The sequence below is a fragment of the Arachis hypogaea genome, chromosome 1, assembly GCF_003086295.3.
Source record: "Arachis hypogaea cultivar Tifrunner chromosome 1, arahy.Tifrunner.gnm2.J5K5, whole genome shotgun sequence".
Taxonomy (NCBI): Eukaryota; Viridiplantae; Streptophyta; class Magnoliopsida; order Fabales; family Fabaceae; genus Arachis; species Arachis hypogaea.
This window is the reverse complement of record NC_092036.1, coordinates 26,017,389-26,035,718: the sequence shown is the minus strand read 5'-3', so window position 1 is coordinate 26,035,718 and position 18,330 is coordinate 26,017,389. Positions and strand designations below refer to the sequence as shown.

The window sequence follows — 18,330 nt, the reverse complement described above, 5'->3', positions numbered from 1 at the left end:
ACTCTATCTTTCTAAGTTTGAATTCTTCTACCTCTTCCTTCTATTTTTCTTTTCCTCTGACACCTCAAGGAATCTCTATACTGTGACATAGAGGATTCCATATTTTCTTGTTTTCTTCTCTTTGATATGAGCAGGAGCAAAGACAAAAGCATTCTTGTTCAAAGAAGAAGCTAAAGCACAACTCTCTGTAGAGGACCTAACAGAATTCTTCAAAGAAGAAGACATGGCAGCCGAAAACAACAACAATGCCAACAATGCAAGGAAGGTGCTGGGTGACTTTACTGCACCTACTCCCGACTTCTATGGGAGAAGCATCTCTATCCCTACCATTGGAGAAAACAACTTTGAGCTTAAGCCTCAATTAGTTTCTCTAATGCAACAGAATTGCAAGTTCCATGGACTTCCATTGGGAGATCCTCATCAGTTTTTAGCTAAGTTCTTGCAAATCTGTGACACTGTCAAAACCAATGGGTTGACCCTGAGGTCTACAGACTTATGCTATTCCCTTTTGCTGTAAGAGACAGAGCTAGGATATGGTTGGACTCACAACCTAAAGAAAGCCTGAACTCTTGGGAAAAGCTAGTTAATGCCTTCTTGGCAAAGTTTTTTCTACCTCGAAAATTGAGTAAGCTTAGAGTGGAAGTCCAAACCTCCAGACAGAAGGAAGGTGAATCCCTCCATGAAGCTTGGGAGAGATACAAACAATTGATCAGAAAGTGTCCTTCTAATACGCTTTCTGAGTGGAGCATCATAGATATCTTCTATGATGGTCTGTCTGAACTGTCCAAGATGTCATTGGACAGCTCTGCTGGAGGATCTCTTCATCTGGAGAAGACACCTGCAGAAGCTCAAGAACTCATTAAAATGGTTGTAAATAACCAATTCATGTACACTTCTGAAAGGAATCCTGTGAACAATGGGACGAATCAGAAGAAAGGAATTCTTGAGATTGATACACTGAATGTCATATTGGCTCAGAACAAAATATTGACTCAGCAAGTCAATATGATTTCTCAAAGTCTATCTGGAATGCAAGCTGCACCAGGCAGTACTAAGGACACTTCATCTGAAGAAGAAGCTTATGATCCTGAGAACGCTTCAATGGAAGAGGTGAATTACATGGGAGAACCCTATGGAAACACCTATAATCCTTCATGGAGAAATCATCCAAATCTCTCATGGAAGGATCAACAGAGACCTCAACAAGGTTTCAACAACAATAATGGTAGAAGAAACAGGTTTAGCAATAGCAAGCCTTTTCCATCATCTTCTCAGCAACAGACAGAGGATTCCAAGCAGAGCCACTCTGACTTAGCAACCATGGTCTCCGATCTGATCAAAATCACTCAAAGTTTCATGACTGAAACAAGATCCTCCATTAGAAACTTGGAGGCACAAGTGGGTCAGCTGAGTAAGAAAGTTACTGAACTCCCTCCTAGTACTCTTCCAAGCAATACAGAAGAAAATCCAAAAGGAGAGTGCAAGGCCATCAACATGGCCAAATTTGGAGAGGAGAAAGAGGCAGTGAACGCCACTGAGGAAGATCTCAATGGACATCCACTGGCCTCTAATGAGTTCCCTAATAAGGAACCATGGGAATCTGAGGCTCACACTGAGACCATAGAGATTCCATTGGATTTACTTCTGCCATTCATGAGCTCTGATGAGTATTCTTCCTCTAAAGAGGATGAAGATGTCACTGAAGAGCAAGTTGCTAAATATCTTGGAGCAATCATGAAACTAAATGACAAGTTATTTGGTAATGAGACTTGGGAGGATGAACCCCCTTTGCTCACCAAAGAACTGGATGACTTGACTAGGCAGAGATTACCTCAAAAGAGATAGGACCCTGGGAAGTTCTCAATACCATGTACAGTAGGCACCATGACCTTCAAGAAGGCTCTGTGTGACCTAGGGTCAAGCATAAACCTCATGCCTCTCTCTGTAATGGAGAAGCTAGGGATCTTTGAGGTGCAAGCTGCAAGAATCTCACTAGAGATGGCAGACAATTCAAGGAAACAAGCTTATAGACTTGTAGAGGATGTTCTGGTAAAAGTTAAAAACCATTACATCCCTACTGATTTCATAGTCCTAGAGACTGGGAAGTGCATGGATGAATCCATCATCCTTGGCAGACCCTTCCTAGCCACAGCAAAGGCTGTGATTGATGTTGACAGAGGAGAATTGATCATTCAAGTGAACGAAGAATCCCTTGTGTTTAAGGCTCAAGGATATCCCTCTGTAACCATGGAGAGGAAGCATGAAGAGCTTCTCTCAAGGCAGAGTCAAAAAGAGCCCCCACAGTCAAACTCTAAGTTTGGTGTTGGGAGGCCACAACCAACTTCTAAGTTTGGTGTTGAACCCCCACATTCAAACTCTAAGTTTGGTGTTGGGAGGTTCCAACATTGCTCTGAGTATCTATGAGACTCCATGAGAGCCCACTGTCAAGCTACTAACATTAAAGAAGCGCTTGTTGGGAGGCAACCCAATGTTATATTTATCTATTTTCCATTGTTATTTTATGTTTTCTATAGGTTGATGATCATGGGAAGTCACAAAATCAATTGAAAAAGCAAAAACAGAATGAAAACTAGAAAGAAAAATAGCACACCCTAGAGGAAAACTTGCTGGCGTTTAAACGCCAGTAAGGACAGCAAATGGGCGTTTAACGCCCAGTCTGGCACCATTTTGGGCGTTTAACGCCAGAAAGGGGCACTAGACTGGCGTTAAACGCCAGGAAGGGGCAAGAAGCTGGCGTTAAACGCCAGAAATGGGCACCAGCCCTGCGTTTAACGCCAGAATTGGTAGAAGGAGCATTTTTGCTCGCCACTTGGTGTAGGGATGAATTTTCCTTGACACCTCAAGATCTGTGGACCCCACAGGATCCCCACCTACCCCACCACTCTCTCTCCTCTTCACCCATTCACCAATCACTTCAACACCTCTTCCCCAAAAACCCCTCACCTATCAAATCCCACTATTCTCTTCACCACTCACATCCATCCTTCATAAAACCCCACCTACCTCACCATTCAAATTCAAACCACTTTCCCTCCCAAACCCACCCCTAATGGCCGAACCATACACCCCCTCTCCACTCCTATATAAATCCCATCTTCACTCCTTCATTTTCAAACAACCTAAACACTACTTCTCCCCCTTGGCTGAGCCACAAAGCCTCCTCCATCTCCTCTATTTCTTCTTCTTCTACTCTTATCTTTCTTCTTTTGCTCGAGGACGAGCAAACCTTCTAAGTTTGGTGTGGTAAAAGCATTGCTTTTTATTTTTCCATAACCATTTATGGCATCTAAGGCCGGAGAAACCTCTAGAAAGAGGAAAGGGAAGGCAAAAGCTTCCACCTCCGAGTCATGGGAGATGGAGAGATTCATCTCAAGGGTGCATAAAGACCACTTCTATGAAGTTGTGGCCATGAAGAAGGTGATCCCCGAGGTCCCTTTCAAACTCAAAAAGAGTGAATATCCGGAGATCCGACATGAGATCCAAAGGAGAGTTTGGGAAGTTTTTACCAACCTCATTCAATAGGTCAGAATCTTAAGGGTTCAAGAGTTCTATGCTAATGCATGGATCACCAAGAACCATGATCAAAGTGTGAACCCGAACCCAAAGAATTGGCTTACAATGGTTCGGGGGAAATGCTTAGATTTTAGTTCGGAAAATGTAAGGTTGGCATTCAACTTGCCCATGATGCAAGGAGATGAACACCCTTACACTAGAAGGGTCAACTTTGATCAAAGGTTGGACCAAGTCCTCATAGACATTTGTGAAGAGGGCGCTCAATGGAAGAGAGATTAAAGAGGGAAGCCGGTTCAACTGAGAAGGCATGACCTCAAGCCCGTGGCTAGAGGATGGTTGGAGTTTATCCAATGCTTAATCATTCCCACTAGCAACCGGTCCGAAGTTACTATAGATCGGGCTATCATGATTCATAGCATCATGATTGGAGAGGAAGTAGAAGTTCATGAGGTTATATCCCAAGAACTTTATAAGGTGGCAGACAAGTCCTCTACCTTGGCAAGGTTAGCTTTCCCTCATCTCATTTGTCACCTCTGTTATTCAGTTGGAATTGACATAGAGGGAGACACCCTCATTGATGAGGACAAGCCCATCACTAAGAAAAGGATGGATCAAACAAGAGATCCCACTCATCATGAAATCCCTGAGATGCCTCAAGGGATGCACTTTCCTCCACAAAACTATTGGGAGCAAATCAATACCTCCCTAGGAGAATTGAGTTCCAACATGGGACAACTAAGGGTGGAGCACCAAGAACATTTCATTCTCCTCCATGAAATTAGAGAAAATCAAAGAATCATGAGAGAGGAGCAACAAAGACAAGGAAGAGACATTGAGGAGCTCAAGCACTCCATAAGATCTTCAAGAGGAAGAACAAGCCACCATCACTAAGGTGGACCCGTTCTTTAATCTCCTTGTTATTTAATTTCCTGTTTGTTGAATTTTCATGCTTATGTTTGTCTATGTTTGTGTCTTATGATCATTAGTGTCTTAGTGTCTATGCCTTAAAGTTATGAATGTCCTATGAATCCATCACCTTTTTTAAATGAAAAATGTTCTTAATTGAAAAAGAGAAGAATTGCATGAATTTTGAATTTTATAACAGATTAATTATTTTGATGTGGTGGCAATACTTTTGATTTCTGAATGTATGCTTGAACAGTGCATATGTCTTTTGAATTTATTGTTCATGAATGTTGGCTCTTGAAAGAATGATGAAAAAGGAGACATGTTACTGAGGATCTGAAAAATCATAAAAATGATTCTTGAAACAAGAAAAAGCAGTGAATTCAAAAAAAAAAAGAGAAAAAGAAATAATAAATTTGTGATCCAAGGCAAAAAGAGTGTGCTTAAGAACCCTGGACACCTCTAATTGGGGACTCTAGCAAAGTTGAGTCACAATCTGAAAGGGTTCACCCAGTTATATGTCTGTGGCATGTATGTATCCGGTGGTAATACTGGAAGACAGAGTGCTTTGGGCCACGGCCAAGAATCATAAAGTAGTTGTGTTCAAGAATCATCATACTTAACTAGGAGAATCAATAACACTATCTGGATTCTGAGTTCCTAGAGAAGCCAATCATTCTGAATTTCAAAGGATAGAGTGAGATGCCAAAACTGTTCAGAGGCAAAAAGCTAAAAGCCCCGCTCATCTAATTAATACTGATCTTCATAGATATTTTTGGAATTCATTGCATATTCTCTTCTTTTTATCTTATTTGATTTTCAGTTGCTTGGGGACAAGCAACAATTTAAGTTTGGTGTTGTGATGAGCAGATAATTTATACGCTTTTTGGCATTGTTTTTAGTATGTTTTTAGTATGTTTTAGTTAGTTTTTATTATATTTTTATTAGTTTTTAGTTAAAATTCACTTTTCTTGACTTTACTATGAGTTTGTGTGTTTTTCTGTGATTTCAGGTATTTTCTGGCTGAAATTGAGGGACCTGAGCAAAAATCTGATTCAGAGGCTGAAAAGGACTGCAGATGCTGTTGGATTCTGACCTCCCTGCACTCGAAGTGGATTTTCTAGAGCTAAAGAAGCCCAATTGGCGCTCTCTCAACTTTGTTGGAAAGTAGACATCCTGGGCTTTCCAGCAATGTATAATAGTCCATACTTTTCCCGAGATTTGATGGCCCAAACAGGCGTTCCAATTCAGCTCAAGAATTCTAGCGTAAAACGCCGGAACTGGCACAAGAATGGGAGTTAAACGCCCAAACTGGCATAAAAGCTGGCGTTTAACTCCAAGAAGAGTCTCTACACAAAAATGCTTCAATGCTCAGCCCAAGCACACGCCAAGTGGGCCCGAAAGTGGATTTTTATGTCATTTACTCATCTTTGTAAACCCTAAGCTACTAGTTCTCTACAAATGGGACCTTTTGCTATTGTATTAGACGTCGTTTGATCACTTTAATCTTTTGATCTTGTTTTTATGATTGAACCCTCTTTGGGAAGCTGGCCATTCGGCCATGCTTAGACCTTGTTCTTATGTATTTTCAACGGTGGAGTTTCTACACACCATAGATTAAGGTGTGGAGCTCTGCTGTACCTCGAGTATCAATGCAATTACTATTGTCCTTCTATTCAATTCAGCTTGTTCTTGTTCTAAGATATCACTTGTTCCTCAACTTGATGAATGTGATGATCTGTGACACTCATCATCATTCTCACCTATGAACGTGTGCTTGACAACCACCTCCGTTCTACCTTAGATTGAGTGGATATCTCTTGGATTCCTTCATCAGAATCTTCGTGGTATAAGCTAGAATTGATGGCGGCATTCAAGAGAATCCAGAAGGTCTAAACCTTGTCTGTGGTATTCTGAGTAGGATTCAAGGATTGAATGACTGTGACGAGCTTCAAACTCGCGATTGTGGGGCGTTAGTGACAGACGCAAAAGAATCACTGGATTCTATTCCGACATGATCGAGAACCGACAGCTGAATAGCCGTGCTGTGATAGAGCGCGTTGAACATTTTCACTGAGAGGACGGGACTGTAGCCATTGACAACGGTGATGCCCAACATACAGCTTGCCATGGAAAGGAGTAAGAAGGATTGGATGAAGACAGTAGGAAAGCAGAGAGACGGAAGGGACAAAGCATCTCCATACGCTTATCTGAAATTCTCACCAATGAATTGCATAAGTATCTCTATCTTTATTTTATGTTTTATGTTATCCTCCATAACCATTTGAGTTCGCCTGACTGAGATTTACAAGATGACCATAGCTTGCTTCATACCAACAATCTCCGTGGGATCGACCCTTACTCGCGTAAGGTTTATTACTTGGACAACCCAGTGCACTTGCTAGTTAGTTGTGCGAAGTTGTGATACAGAGTTGAGATTGCAATTGAGCGTACCATGTTGATGGCGCCATTGATGATCACAATTTCGTGCACCATTTGCTATATAACCGATAGATGATATCATCAGCCATATGGCAGGCATACATCATTTGAATATGTTTGAATTGTTTGGGTTTGCCCATTTGTTTTGGATTGTTATATCATATATGCTAAGTTACTTGACTATGTGCTACTTGTACCCTAATTGTGTATTACTTGTCTGTATTGCTTGTGTTTGTACAACTGAGAGGCCCCTCATGCTGGTATCGGTGGACGCTGAGGGCTATTTTTTATGAGATGAATTAATGATAAGATTGAATAATGATGATAACTACTAAATGAGATGATCTGAATTCCCTGGGTAGACACAGTGATGTGGTTTCACTAGCTCCAGGTGAGGGTATGATGTATTGAAATAGAATTGATGAGGCGGAACAACTGGTGATGGTTTTGTTTATGATTCTGAGTCTGATTCGCAGAAGAGTCAGTGAGTTGGAAAACATGAGAAATATGAATTAGATTTAGTATCCCCTTATGACATTTGCCTATTTATGGATTAGCGAGAATCTAGGATCCATACTTGATGGAAAGAAGTTTAGGATGTGATAAACCCCGATTTCGTGGTTTATCTTATGCTTATTTTAGGAGATTTATTCACCTTTTCCCACATTTATTCAATAAAATAACATGGTTTTGTAATTCTCCCTTGAATTGTGCTTAAGTGTAAAAACATGCTTTTTAGGCCCTTAATGTGGTGAAATTAACTCACTTTAATTCCATTCGATGCCTTGATGTGTTTGTTGAGTGATTTCAAGTTCATAAGGCAAGTATTGGATGGAAGAAATGAGGAGAAAAGCATGCAAAGTGGATAATGCATGAGGAAACAAGAATTGGGAATGCATCGATGGGCGCCCACGCATACAAGGCGCGCACGCGCAAAAGTGATTTCGCGTAGAGACGCGCACGCGTACATGACGCGTCCGCGCGGATGAAGAAATAGTCAATCGACGCGCATGCGCACATAGCGCGTACGCGCCGATACTCGCACGTGACTTACTTAAAGGCAAAACGCTGGCGGCGATTTCTGAGCAGCCTAGGCCCAATTCCAACCTGTTTCTGAGTGTATTTCATGCAAAATTGAAGCCCAAGCAAAAGGGGGAGCAATTGTTTGTAGTTTTGGCATCATGTAGGTTTGTTTCTAGAGAGAGAAGCTCCCTCTTCTCTCTAGAATTAGGTTAGGTTTAGGACATTTTCATCTTAGATCTAGGTTCAATTACATGTTTTCATCTTGTTTCTTTTATGATTTCTTGTTCCTACTATTTGATTCTCTTAGTTTTCATGTTAATTTCTCTTTTATGTTCATGGATGCTCTTGTAGGATTTGATTTACTTTTAGTGCAATTTAATGTTTGATGTTCTTTTATTGTTGATTTGAGTTGTGATCTCATTTTTCTTGCAATTGGTAGTTGGTAGATTTTATCTTTCCTTGCAATTTACCATGCTTTCCTTGTATGCCTTCCAAGTGTTTGACAAAATGCTTGGAAGGATGTTAGAGTAGATTTTGAGCATTCTTGGCTTGGAAAGAGTAATTAGGCAATCTTGAGTCATGAAAACCCAACTAATGTTGGTGATCTAGAATTGTTAGTTAATATGATTTCTATTGACTCTAATCTTTTGCTAATTCCATTAGTGAGTTGATTAGTACATTTGGATTGAGGTTAACTAGTCTTATTAGACTTTCTCCGAGTATGAGGATAACATGATACCTTCTTCCATCTTCGGGGATGACGTAATAAGATAGATTCTTGTTTATTATTGCGATATGATTGATTAATCTCGTTTGACTTTCTCCCTATGTATTGGAGTTGACTAAATAAGATGAATTAATCATTGCATGACTAGGATGGAAAGCCTATGTTCTCAACCCTTGCCATGAATGTCTCCCTTTATTACTGGCTTTCTTTAGCTACTTGCTTGTTTTACTTTTCTTGCCATCTATTTTCCGCCCCTTATAAATCAAACCCCCATATTCCTTCATAGCCAATAAGCATACGCTTCATTGCAATCCTCGTGAGATGACCCGGAGTCCAAATACTCCGGTTAATTCTTATTTGAGGTTTGTTCTTTATGACAACTCAAAATTTTTGATTGGGAGAATTGTTTGTTGGTGTAGAACTATACTTGCAACGAGAATTCAATTGAAAAATTCTATACCGACACGACAAATTTTTCTCATATATCAAAATGGCGCCGTTGTCGGGGATTGCAATGGTGCTATGCTATTGGCTATTGTATATATTGTGAATAGCTTGATTTTTGGTTTGTTTGTTATTTTTTGCTTGTTGTAGAATTTTTGTTCTCTTTGTTTCTTGTTAGCTTTTGTTTATTTTCTCTTGTCACTATGAATTCTCATCCTTTTGGCTATGAGCATGGCTACAACTATGTTGTAGGGAATGGAAGCTTCAATGGGGATGTGCATCCAGGATTTGGAGATCAAAGGAGGGAGGAGCCCCAAGCTTATGGACAACCTTCTTGGCAACAACCTCCTCCGGCTTCTTATGGGTACAATTCAAATCTTGATGCATACCATTCTAATGTATGTGGTGACCCTCATTGTGGTTATCAACCACAATCATCATATGCATATGAACCTCCTCCTCAATATAGCCCTTCACTATACTCACAAGCCTCATACCACTATTCACCTACACATGACCCTAACATATACCCACCATACCAACCACCATATGAACCGTATTTAGAATCACCACCTTTCCAATACCAATACCCCCATGAACCACAAAGTCCATACACACCACCTCAAGAATTTCACCAATATGAACTACCTTCCAATTATAACAACCTTCCCTCAAACAATGAACCTTCTCTTCTACCACCACCTCCCGATGAAGCCCTCATACTAGAACTAAGAGATCTTGAATCTCATATCTTAAGGCGACACGAGGAGGATGAAAAGAAGTTTGAGGAGTTAAGAGCCAAAATGGTTATCATGGTAGAAGCCATTGGCAACATAGTCTCATCCCGCCTAAGCCTATGCGATCAAGGCACTCCCATTGTTGAATTTGGAGAAGCAACCAAGGAGCTTAGTGAGGGAGTGAACTTGAAGCTCCAAGGAGAAGAAGAGGAGTTAAAGCAAGAAATGCAACAAGAGGAGGAGGTAGAGATTATCGAGCAAGAGGAAGTAGTGGTTGGCACCTTAGGATATGTTGAGTACATAGAGGAATCACAAGTTGAAGAGCCTTCTTCCATGGAATTTGAAGTTGATGTTGAGGAGGAGAGTGCACAACCTCCAAGGCACAATGTGATTGAAGAATTAGAAGAAGTGACCCAAGAAATAGGTCCTCCTATTTATGATGATTCCGCATCAACATATGATCCTTTTAAGTTTGAAGAGTCCTTCCCCACTATACTTGAAATTGATGATGAGGTAGATTTTACTCAACCTCCTATTTATGATTTGAGTGATGGGGAAGAGCTTGAAGAAATTGGTAAAGAAGAGCTTGAACTTGAGGAGGCTTGGCAAGAGAAGGAACTTGAAAAAGCTTGCCATGCGGTGGAAGCCTCTAGAAGAGGATGGACGGGAGTAGAGCGCGCCTTGTCAAGATCATTGGTAATTCCTCCACCTAGGTTGTCATCCAATCCTTCATTTGAGTGGGTAAAACTTCTAAATCTTAGCTCTATTATCCCACTTAAATTTGGTTTGCTTGAGACGGATGGCCAACTTAGAGCGCTTTGCAGAATTAAGCGTAAGAGGAGGGTGTTTAGTGGTTGGCATTGTTAAGTCTAGGCTCATTATGGTTGAAGCTTCAAGGAGCAAGGGTTGGACTAGTGCTCAATTTGATGGGTCTAGGAGGGTAGTTTGGTGCTTCCATGAGAATTCATCTCTCTTGCCACCCAGAGGAAATCACCATGATCAACTCAAGGACTGGTGTGAGAACAAAGTGTGGGATCCCGGATCGCACAAGGAAGATCAAATTTGGGAGCCTATGGTTTGTAAAGAACTCCATCAAAGCTTAGAGTTATTAACTTTGAATGATGAACCACAATGGAAGTCCAAGCATTGGTGGATGTTCAAGGATGGATTCAAGCACAAGCCACCTTGATAAGAGCTCCCCATAAGTCCAACTTAAGGACAATAAACAAAAGTGCTAGGTGGGAGACACCCCACCATGGTAACATCTTTCCTTTTTATCTTTTTGTAAATATTGCTAATAATTAGTTTAATTTTATGTTTTGTTTGGTTAGATATGTTTATTTGGGAGTTTAGTATGTTAAATAAGGTTTTATGGTGTTTTGGTAGCTGTTTGGAGGTTAAGAATGCTTGGATTGGTGCGAAAACATAGAAAAATTTTGAAAAACAAAGCACCATTGATAAACCACTATTTTATGGTTTATCCTATGCTCAATTGAGTGGTTTTTATCAACTCTTTACCCACCTATTCATACTATTTGCATGAGTTTACGTTTTCCTTTCGGATTTTATGCTATGATTAAAAACATGCTTTTTTGGTCTTATATTTGTTAATATTAATCCTCTTTTATTACCATTAGATGCCGTGATATGTGTGTTAAGTGATTTCAGGGATTACAGGGCATGAATGGCTCAGAGGATGGAAAGGAAACATGCAAAAGTGGAAGGAATACAAGAAGTTGAAGAAATTGCTAAGCTGCCCAGCCTGACCTCTTCACACTCAAATGATCATAACGTGAGCTACAGAGGTCCAATTGATATCGTTCTAGTTGCATTGAAAAGCTAACATCCAGGGCTTCGCAATGATATATAATTTGCCATAGTTGCCTCAACGCCAGGCGACGAGAACGCATGGATCACGCGGCCGCATGACCTGGCAGAAACACAACCCACGCTAACGCGTGGACGACGCTTCCGCGTCGTTCTTCCGCGACCTGTACGGACCGGAAAGCACTGGGAGTGATTTCTGGGCTGTTTTTGACCCAGTTTTCAGCCCAGAACACACAGATTAGAGGCTATAAAGTGGGGGAATGCATCCATTCATGAGGAGGCTCTCATAATTCACTTTTCATAGTTTAGATGTAGTTTTTAGAGAGAGAGGCTCTCTCCTCTCTCTTAGGATTTAGGATTAGGAATTTTAGAAATTAGGAATATTTCATCTTCATCTCAGCTTCAATGTTCTTTTTATTTATTTTCTCTTTTATTTTTATTTACTCTGATGCTTTCATTTGTATCTAAATTGTGTTGCCCAATTGGCTTATGAACTTTCCATGTTAGGATTGATTTTCTTATTTAATATACATTACTGAGATGTTTTCAGATCAATGATTTTAATTTAGATTTTCTACCTTTTGGCTCTGGTTGATTAATTGGTAACTCTTGAGTTGTCAAACTCATTGTTGACTGAAATTTGGAATTCTTCAAGAATTAATTCGAGATCCAATAACTCTAACTTTTCCCAAGGAATGACTGGGACTTGAGGATTCGAATTAATTCATTCACTTGACTTACCTTCATAGTTAGAGCTTAACAAAGTGGGAGAAAATTCTAATTCTCATCACAATTGATAAGGATAACTAGGATAGGACTTCTAGTTCTCATACCTTGCCAAGAGTCTATTTTACAGTCATTTATTTAGTTTACTTGTCATTTATCATATCTGCTCCTCATTCTCAAAACCCCCAATTTTCAAACTCATAACCAATAATAAGAACATACCTCCCTGCAGTTCCTTGAGAAGACGACCCGAGGTTTAAATACTTCGGTTATCAATTTATTTAAGGGTTTGTTACTTGTGACAACCAAAACGTTTGCACGAAGGGATTTCTGTTGGTTTAGAATCTATATCTACAACGCGACTATTTTTATAAAATTCTTTACTAGCAAAAATCCTAACGTCAAAATTTAAACAATAGCATGTCCTCATGCTAAGCTCAAGAGAAACTATAAAGAGATGAAGAGGAATGATAGAATGTATGAGATGCAACCTATGAATGCAACTAAATGTAAAATGTTTCTACCTACTTGGTTAAAAATAAATAAGTTCTCCAAGACAAACATAAATCAGATCTCACTAATTCAAATCATACAGTGAAAACAAGTAAACTTGTAAGAAGATAGCTCATGAAAGCAGGGAACATAGAATCAAGCATTGAACCCTCACTGGTAGTGTATATGCGCTCAAATCTCTCAAGTGTCTAGGGTCAACCTCTCTACTCTTCTCTAATCATGCTTTCTAAAACTTTGTTCTTCATCTAACCAATCAACAAATATTTAGTATACTAATGCAAACATCATGAGGTCTTTTCAGGGTTGTAATAGGGCTGAGGTAAAGGTAGAGATATGTATATAAGGCTAAGTAAGCTAATTAAGTGAATCCTTGATTAGTCTAAGATCTCACCTAACATACATACTTTGTAAAGCAAAGCTTCTTTACCTATTCTCCCATATTTTTCCCACTTTTGATGTTACATGCTCATGCATTAGTTTTAATTTTGTCCCATGTGCATTGCTTTATTTTGCATTTGGGGAATTCTTTTGTATCCCCTTTATTCAAATACTGAATTATATATTTATTTTTTTAATGCACATGGTAATTCAATTATTTTGATTTCACGCACATGAGCATGCTTCCCAAAAATTTTATTTTGAATTATTTCATTCTTTTCAACTTCCCACCCTTTGTTTTTATCATCCATATTCCCAATAGGTTTCCCACACTTAAACAATTACACAATTTTTATCTTAAGCTAACCAAGGATTTAACTTGGGATTTTAAATTTGTTTTTCTGCTTAAGGCTAGTGTTGTGGTTTATAGAATAAGAGGGAATTAAAGGCTCAAGGGGGCTAACAAGGGTGATGTAAAAGGTAGGCTAATTTTGGGATAAGTGAGCTAGAATCAAATAATGGCCTTAATCATATGTAAGCATGTAAATATATTAAATATTGGACATATAGAATGGAACAAAGCAAAGATTACAATTATAGAGAAGAAAACACACAAGAATAAAAATTTATGGTTAAATAATGTAACCATGTAAATAAGCTCAAAATCTCACAGGTTGTGTGTTCTTTGGCTCAAAAACCATGTTCCAAATACAACTTCAAACAAATGTAACAAAAAATTTTATTCAAATTAGTGAAATGCTATAAAAAGTTTCTTGCAAAAGAAATTATTACTTTAACTAAGTGGTAAAATATGCAAAAATCAAACAAATATGCAAATGCAACAACTAACAAGGAAAATAAACCATTGGTGTTGAGATAGAAGAGTAACTAACCCATGGAGATCGGTATCGACCTCCCCACACTTAAAGATTGCACCGTCCTCGGTGCATGCTAAGATGTGCAGGTGGACGGTTGCTTCAACTGATGCTTTTCTCCAAAGATTGAGCAGATGAACTTGTTTGTCTCTCCAGTAAGAAGCTTTTCCTCTCCCTTTGTGGTGGCCATCCTGAAAGAAGAATGAAAAGAAGAAAAAGTAACCAAGAAATAAAAATAAGAATATAAATAAAGTCTGGGTAGGTTAATGCCAAATAATGGGGGTCGCAATTACATGGTAGCTGCAACATGCAAGTGAGAAAATAGTGGAGACACATGGCATATCAATAATGTAAAAATTTTCAAAAAATGAGGGAAGAGAGTGTGGGTAAGGAGAGATAATAAAAATTCAAGTCAATACAAAAGTGATACAGGTATACAAGATTGGCATTGATAAAAATAATATTACCTAACCAGAATAAAACAAGCTACTAAGCACTCAAAATAATTCAAGAGAAGATGCAACAGTTAAATAAGAAAATTCAACATCAAAGGAAAAATAATAAATTTAGAAAAGAAGGAAGAATATACACTAAATTAAAATGCAATGAATGGAATATGCAAATAAATAAAATGAAAGATAAGAAGAATGAGAAGGGAAAGAAGTGAGTAAGAAAGGAAGGAGGGAAAAATTAGGATTGGGGAAGAAAAGATAAGATAATTGGCAAATTAGGATAAGCTGTGCAGCATAAGTCACGCGGATGCGTGGGGATCTATGCGTACGCGTGCCCTAAGCATTTTTGACCATCCACGCTCACGCGTACATGACGCGCACGCGTGGATCCAGAAGTTCCACCCCTCCATCCATTCACCCGAGAGTTGTGCCTGAAGTGTGCCAACTTTGTGCCCCAAGGCACGCGCACGCGTACCTTGCGCGTCCGCGTCGACTCTCTGCTTTGTCATGCACGCGTACGCGTCATCCGCGCGTACGCGTCACTTCAATTTCATCAATCCACTCTTATGCATACATGACGCACACGCGTGGATTGCTCTGTTTCACACAACTTCTTTTCTTCTCTTCTTTCCATTTCTTTCCTTCTTCTCTTCTCTTTCCACTGACGAGCGGATTTCTATCGGTAAAGAAATTCACAAGAATATAATCGCATTGTAAGTATAGTTTCTAAACCAACAGAGAATCCTTTCGTACAAAAGTTTGGTTGCCACAAGTAACAAAATCCAATAAATTTATAAATCGAAGTATTCAAACCTCGGGTTATCTTCTCAAGGAATTGCAGGGAAGTATGATTTATTATTGGTTATGGAAAACAATATTTTTGGGTTTTTGAAAGGTTGAACAAGAAAGTAAATTGCAAGAAATTAAATTAATAACTAATAAATCTTTTGGCAAGGTATGAGAATCGAAATTCCTATCCTAGTTATCCTTATCAGGTGTGATGAAACTGGGTTTTAATCCCGCTTAGTTATCCATTATTAAATAAAGGAAAGTCAAGTGGACTAATCAATTTAGTCCCTCACATCCTAGTCAATTCCTAAGAAAATACTAGAGTTATTGTAATTCAAATCAATTAGCAAAAATAACAATTATCAATCACGATGAGTTTGATAACTCAAGAGTCTCCAATTAATCAACCAAAGCTAAGAATGTAAAAAGCTGAATAAAAATCATAGATCTGAAATACCTCAAATTGCATTAATAAAAGGAAATCAATCTAAACATAAAGGGTTCATAAACTAAATTGAGAAAATAAATAAAAGGAACATTGAACCTGTGATTTGAAGAAGATGAAGTCCTAATCTTAATAGAAATCCTAATCCTAAGAGAGAGGAGAGAACCTCTCCCTCTAAAAACTACATCTAATCGTAAAATTATGAATTATGAATGTTGTATGAATTGTTCCCATGAATGGATGCATTCTCCCACCTTATAGCCTCTAATCTGTGTTTTCTGGGCCGAAAACTGGGTCAAAAACAGCCAGAATTCGCTGGTTATGAAATCAAACACGCTGATTTTTGTCACTGCGATGCGTCCGCATGGAGCATGCATTTGCGTCGCCTAGATGTACGGCCACTATGGGAAATTATATATTATTTTGAAGCCCCAGACGTTAGCTTTCCAACGCAACTGAAACCACATCATTTGGACCTGTGTAGCTCAAGTTATGGTCGTTTTAGTGCGAGAGGGTTTAGGGTTTAGGGTTTAGGGTTTAGGGTTTAGGGTCAGGCTGACAGCTTTGCAGTTCCTTCAATTTCTTGTATTCCTTCCACTTTTGCACGCTTCCTTTCCATCCTCCAAGCCATTCCTGCTCTGTAAACTCTAAAATCACTTAACACATATATCACGGCATCGAATGGTAATAAGAGAGGATTAAAATTAGTAAATTTAAGGCCAAAGAAACATGTTTTCAATCATAGCACAAAATCAGGAAGGAAAAAATAAAACATGCGAATTGTATGAATAAGTGTGAGAATAATGGATAAAATCCACTAGATTAAGCACAGGATAAACCCCTAAAAATGGGGTTTATCATCCACCCCTCAAATTAATCTCGCTATCATCACCCAACACTACCAAACACCATCCATAACCACTTCTTTTAGTTAGTTAGTTAATTGTTTAATTAGTACATTTTCATTTTGTTTTCTATTTTTCTTTATAGGTGTTGGATTATTAATCTTGTTTACTATTTCTTGCTGCTGATTATTGATGAGATGTTATTTTAACATCATTGTTTTTAATTTTCATTGTTGGATTTCTTTGTTGAGGTTATATTTTGTCACTTGGTTTTGAGTTTTCATGTTTAACATTTGTGAACACCAAGTGAATGTTACATTGCCTTTAAGCTTCTTAACTCTTTTGAATTGCATGTTTTGGCCACCATGCATTCATCATCCATTGCTAGGCAATTGTATATTATCATTGCATTTTTTAGATGATTCTTGTTTGTGGTTTACCTTTATGCACATCACTTGTTTCATGCATTGAGATTGTAGAATTGTGAAATTGGATCGAAAGCTTACCTAGTAACATATTTTTGAGCTTACTTAGCTTTGTGGACCATGCTTGCTATGTGATGGATTTCCACTTCTATTTTCTTTTTCCTGAGTTCCATAGCACCCATGTGTTTCACCTCTATGTCACTTAGGTGTTGCAACAACTTCAATATGTGTCATTAATTGTTGTGTAAGTTTCATATACCATTTTGTTCACTAAGTCTACTTATATGTCAATCAATGTCCATGCATTATCCAATCTCACAATTGCTTGAATGCTTTCATGCCTCTTCACTACTTGTTTGATTGACTTAACTTACAAGTCTCTTGAAGTACTTCAAGCACACTAGAATGAGTGAAGTGCATACTTCTTTTGTGTAATTGTGACATAGCTTTTAAATACTAGGGTGTGAGTTCTAAACCGCATGCAAGTTAAGACCCACACGTCTATTTTTCATCAATGTCACATTAACTCACTTACTCAATTCTAGTGAATTACCTCATTCCAACAATCCATGCTTCCTTGCTTATGCATTTACTTGTCTTATTATCTCCTATTTTTTATTTTCAGGATAAGTCATCATAAGCAACAATGGAAGCAGGAAAAGGACATGCAGTAACCGGTTGACCCACCAGTTGGAGGCAGCAACTAGGAAGGTCGCCATACCCTCCTTGCTCATCTTTGGATGCACCGAGGATGGTGCAAAATTTTAAGTGTGGGGAGGTCGTCCGACTGCTCGGCATTTTTGGGTGACAAGTTTCTAACCCCAATACTTTTGCGTTTCATTTTAGGATTTTTAGTTGCATTTTCTTATTCTGCATATGTATATAATAAGCTTAGTCAAAATAATGAAAATTTTCAAGGATTTTATCTAGATGGCACCCCAATTGATTGAAAAAAAAAGTTTTTTAGAACTTGCTTGAATTATATATTTTGTGGATCATGTTCTTGAGCTAAGAACACAAGCATGTGAGATTTGAGCCGCAATTGTGTGGTTACATCATACATAACCACTTATTTTCATTCTTGTGTGCATTATTCTCTTCCTATGATTTTAATCTTTGATTTCTTTGATTCTTTATGTCCATTACTTTGTGTATACATGCATTTATAAGATTGAGGCCATTGTTCAAATAACTCACTTACCCAAATAGCCTACCTTTTATCTTCCATTGTTAACCAATTTT

At 38.6% G+C, this 18,330-nt stretch overlaps 1 non-coding gene across 1 annotated transcript; it reads right to left on the bottom strand.

The window, feature by feature from the left end:
* Positions 1 to 627: 627 nt before the first annotated feature.
* On the bottom strand, positions 628 to 735 carry LOC112712247 (small nucleolar RNA R71). The gene has a single exon (XR_003157733.1). It is a non-coding gene; the product is annotated as a small nucleolar RNA R71 (small nucleolar RNA).
* Between the last annotated feature and the right edge of the window lie 17,595 nt (positions 736 to 18,330).